Raw genomic sequence first — 5700 nt, forward strand, 5'->3', positions numbered from 1 at the left:
GTTGCCAACCGAGAGAATAACGTCTGATGCAACTCACCGCATCAAGTGACAGCTGAGGACTATTACTCTAGATGCACAGCTACACGGAAAAAGCAGCCACTTGATAGCCTGGACTGCACAAGATGCCAAATTTTCAAGCTGGTTTGAAGCCCGCAGACAGAATGGAGACTGCTGTTAAGACTTGCAAGTGAAAATAACAGCCCACTATCAAAACATCTTATACTAAAATGTTTTGGCGTGTATGTGCAGCAAATTGTTACCTACTTCCCCAAAACTGATCAGTGGACTTTTCCTCAAACCCAGGTATGTGTCTTCCTTCGAGGGACACCTCAGAGCAAAGACCAGAAGGGGAAAGTTAAAGCTGACAGCTGTAACGCAACTTAGTGTGCACGTTCAATTTTTTTACTATGGAGAAAGGGAAAACAGCGGCTGTTCACCGGTGGCCAAGCGCTCTGGCACACCCCACATGCTATTCCGGTTGGCGTAGTCACAGCCTGCTGTGTGACACAGAAAAGGCCCTCCACTTGAGGTGTACGGCACGAGGGTCCTCCCAACACAAGCATGAACTAAACTTACAGAGGAGCAGCTTCCACAATGTGGGAGTCTCCGATTTCACAGAACGGTTGAGGTTGGAAGGGACCTCTGGAAGTCATCTGGTCCAACCCTCCTGCTCAAGCAGGACCACCGAGAGCCGGCTGCCCTGGATTCAGATAAGCTTTCACCACATACGAGCTTTTGTCTCCTGATCTTTTCTGTACCTCTTGACCTCTCCACAGCAACCAGAGTGATAAGAATGAGGATGCCAAGTGTGTACACAAGCACTCTAATGTACTTTGCAAATACACACTCCCACCCACGGGCAGTAAGTAGGGTAGAACGGAGATGGCTGGTTCTGAACTGTGTGCTTACTACATGTTTATCAAAAGGACCTGTAACATGAAGTTGTTCTTCATACATGTTTCTGAGGAATGCAAGTGAGAAGATCACCGAAATATCTGGCAGTAGAGCTAAGTAGACAAAAATGCACTCTATTAAGAAGGAACCGTTCATATTTTTCTATTCATATTTCTGTTTAAAATATCTACACCCAGCCAGCACAGGTTTATGAAAGGCAAGTCCTGCTTGACCAGCCTGATGTCCTTCTATGACCTGGTGGATGAAGTAAAGGCTGTGGATGTCATCTACCTGGACTTCAGTAAAGCCTTTGACACCATCTCCCACGGCATTCTCCTAAGGAAGCTGGCAGCTCATGGCTTAGGCAGGTGTACTCTTCGCTGGGTAAAAACCTGGCTGGCTGGCCGAGCCCAGAGAGTTGTGGTGAATGGAGTGAAATCCAGTTGGTCACAAGCGGTGTTCCCCAGAGCTCTGTTTTGGGGCCAGCCACGTTTAATATCTTTATCAACAATCTGGACGAGGGGATTGAATGCACCCTCAGTAAGTTTGCTGATGACACCAAGTTGGGTGGGAGTGTCGATCTGCTGGAGGGTAGGATGGCCCTGCAGAGGGACCTGCACAGGCTGGACCGATGGGCCGAGGCCAACTGTATGAGGTTCAACAAGGCCAAGTGCCGGGTCCTGCACTTCAGTGACAACAACCCCATGCAACACTACAGGCTTGGGGAGGAGTGGCTGGAAAGATGCCTGGCTGAAAAGGACCTGGGGGTGTTGGCTGACAGCTGGCTGAACATGAGCCAGCAGTGTGCCCAGGTGGCCAAGAAGGCCAACAGCATCCTGGCTTGTATCAGGAATAGTGTGGCCAGCAGGAGCAGGGAGGTGATCGTCCCCCTGTACTTGGCACTGGTGAGGCCGCACCTGGAATACTGTGTCCAGTTTTGGGCCCCGCAGTAGAAGAAAGACATTGAGGTGCTGGAGCGTGTCCAGAGAAGGGCAACAAAGCTGGTGAAGGGTCTGGAGCACAGGCCTTCTGAGGAGCGGCTGAGGGAACTGGGGTTGTTTAGCTTAGAGAAGAGGAGGCTGAGGGGAGACCTTATCGCTCTCTACAACTACCTGAAAGGAGGTTGTAGTGAGGTGGGTGCTGGTCTCCTCTCCCATGTAGTTAGCGATAGGACAAGAGGAAATGGGCTTAAGCTGCACCAGGGGAGGTTTAGATTGGATATTAGGAGAAATTTCTTTACTGAAAAGAGTGGTTAAACATTGGAACAGGCTGCCCAGAGGTGGTGGAGTCACCATCCCTAGAGATGTTCAAAAAATGGTTAGATGTGGCACTCTGGGACATGGTTTAGTGGGCATGGTGGTATTGGGTTGATGGTTGGACTGATGATCTTAGAGGTCCTTTCCAACCTTAATGACTCCTAGTTTTTACTTTCATTAAAAAATAATCCAGCCACCAAGCCAGGAAACAAGAAATTACTACTGTACCCTTAATTGGTTTAGTGGTGGACTTGGTAGTGTTAGGTTAATTGTTGGACTGAATGATCTTAAAGGTCTTTTCCAACCTAAACAATTCTATGATTCTACGATTCTATTCTATTTACCTCTTAAAGGATATGATGTGTCTGCAGCTCAAAATACAGACATCTATGGACATATATGGAGCTGGACTTGATGATCCTTATGGATCCCTTCCAACTTGAGATACTCTGTGATTCTGTGACAGAGCTGTTCCACATGGAAGGACATGTCAAATGAGCTTGGTCAGGTCTCAGCTCTGTCTCCAAGAGGAATGCATGAAGGTGACCCTGAAGGGCCACCCAGCTCTTCCAGCTTATTCAGTCCAGGCTCCTCCTTAGACACTGCAGGAGCACCAAAACCGAGGAAGATTATTTTCTCCTGGCATTTACCAGAAAAGTCAGGCAGCAACAGTGTGTGAGAGGGCATATGCGTCCACATCCACATCTGCATGGTGCGCGCTGCCATGCTAGACCTCTGTGCCAAAACCAGCTGGTGCCAAACGGCATTCCCACTGGCAAGAGGAACGAAGATGTAAGAGCAGGTGAATGCCTGGACTAGCCTGCCAGTACAAAATCAGGGTATGGCATGGCGCCTCAGTGATGGCAGAGCCACGGCAAGGTTGTGCCAAGGCAAAGGAAGTCACCAGCACACTGAATTAGTGCTGCAAGAGGAGGAAAAAGCACAATGCTGTGCTGCTCTGGGGTAAGTCTGGCCGGGGGAATGGTGCTGGGACGGATTCTTCCGGCACTGCAGAGCCAGCCTCAACAGATGGATGAGGCTCAAGGGCAACCATGCGGGCCTGAAGCGGTCTCAGTTCTGCTTCTGCAGTCTGGAAAACGGCAGATGACAACGGTAACAAACACCTTGCCAGTGACATCCTAAACTGACCTTCTTGGGATTAAAACTACACAAAAGTCTTTCAAAGAATGGAGGCCAAAGGAAGCTTTGCATCGCTTCTCTGAGCGAGAAAATTGGGAGCTTTGCCAGGCCCTGTACAAAGCTTGAAGGAGAGGTAGCAAAGGAACCTTCAGGCACAAGAACACGTCTGAAATAACTCAAATACCTGGAACTGAGTTAGAAAAATGATACAAACCTTGCAAGCAGCACAAAGACAAAAAAAGAAATCTTTGGTAAGGGAAATGCATCCAAAAAAGGCAAGAAATTAGTTTAGGCAGCAAGACAAAAGATGAAGGAGCGGACTGAAACTTGATACAGCAGCTGAGCTGAAACAGTGGCAGGTGAATGCTTCATCCCACAGCCCACTCCAAGGGGCAGAGGGGAGGAAAAAAGGGGGGGGGGGGGGGCGGGGGGGGGCAAATGCACACCTTTGACAGATACTTCAAGAAGACAACTGCCAACACTTGCATAGCAGGACACAGTGCATCACAATGGCAGCATGCGCACACGGAATTTCATTAAGAAAAGGAAGTTACTATCAACACCTTTTTAAATACATGAGGACACCCCTTCTTCTAATTTCTGAAATAATTCAAGTTCCAGATAAGTGCACCAAAAAAAAAAAAAAAAGTGGACATTTAAGCAAATTCTTAGCCCATGCATGTGTCCAGTTAAGACAGGTTTTGTGTTTCATCAGCATCACAGTTCCATGGAAATGGACAGAGGGACACAGGACGACTGGGGCACACGCCTCATTTACAACCCTCAGCATCTCACCAGAGATGAGCTTTGCAAGCTTAAGAAGTCCTTCAGAAGAGGAGCAAAATTATTTTCAGTAAAAACAATATTACTTCTATAGCTCTCCCCCTCATTTTTCCATCAAGAAACACAAGTATGTCATGCAGCACGGGTACAGGATGTAAGAAAGAGAAACCATTTCATGACAAGGTAATGACTTCTGTGAACTTAAGTAGGGTTAACAACTGAACAAAATGATGCTATTCTAAATTCTGAGAAGATAATTCACTCAATGTAATTTGTTTGAAAGGTTAAACAGGATGCTAAGATGGATTTGGTATGCCACAAAATGAAGAGGCAAATAAAGATTTAGAGTTACTTTGTCTTTAAAACACAGCGGGGCTTTTTTGCAAGCTAAAATACTTTCGAAGTCTGGCAGCTGTGTTCTAATTTATCCCTGCAGCGACCTCTCTGCTTTACCTATGAATTACCTTAAGAGTGCACAGTAAAGCTTAGCTGCTCAACAGGCAAATGTCTGCTTCTATGAATATGAAGAAAATCAGCCATAATAAAAGTCAGAGAGCATTTGCTGGATGCAAAAAGGCCTCTGCAATTATCACTTAATTGTCCTTCATGGGCCAATACTGGGAGTCTCATACTTTCCCCTTAAGGTTGAACCCTCCTTCAGCACTTTTTCTTAACTGGCCACTTAATTAGTCTTCCTTCCTGGGCTTAATTGTAAATTTGTTTTGATTAATTAGCCTCAGAGCTGACTTGGCACTAACTGAAATATAGAAGTGCTTAGTTTCTTTAGCATATAGGCTACTGCATCCTAGGGGAGCCTCCTCTTTGTCAGCAATAAATTTTCAAGTTCAGATTGTGTTTGGAAAGAACTTCTTCATAATTAACTTTCATTTCTTGTAATTGCCCCCTCTGTACCTCAACACATAAGTGATGATAACATAAAGAAAGGATAAAATTCAGTAAGTTCAGGCCTCTTGTTCAGTGGATTACACATCACGGTCATTAGCTGAATCCTGCAGTTTCAGATAAGATGACTTAATGCTCTTAAACGCAAGTGATCATAGCACTACTAGAATCCCAAACGAAGAGTGTGGGTTACCAGCACAGACAGCTGTATTCTTATGGCACCGGCACCAGAAAGGTTTACCTTACCAATCGGAAGAGTCACGTTCTGCTTTCCCAAAAGTTATCGACTATCATTGAAAACCCTTTGCACAACCTAGACAAGCCAGTCTGCAACACCTTTGGACACTACTATAGCTCTTCATTATGTTTACACTCCTGTCCTCTCCCTCTTTATGGCACGTTGATTCCAGAAGACACCCACACAGCGTTACCATGCATCTGCCATCTTGATCAATTCTCCTTTCAGCTACTGTTACTGAAAACACAGGAAAAGGGAACTTCAAACACCATGACCATGAAAAATTGTAAATTAAATAATGTGTGTTAACAGCTATTGTACCCATTTAATAAACTTCCTAAATAGTTCTCAAGAGTATTGCAATTCTTCAGTTTTCAAATTTAAAAGTCCTTACCTATCAAGCTGCAAAGAGAAGTTAAAAATCTTACTTGGGACATTAATAAGTTTACTTGTGAACACTTCTAGATTTGCATCTCAACTGAACAC

Source organism: Pelecanus crispus, chromosome 4 (genome assembly GCF_030463565.1).
Source record: "Pelecanus crispus isolate bPelCri1 chromosome 4, bPelCri1.pri, whole genome shotgun sequence".
Classification (NCBI taxonomy): domain Eukaryota; kingdom Metazoa; phylum Chordata; class Aves; order Pelecaniformes; family Pelecanidae; genus Pelecanus; species Pelecanus crispus.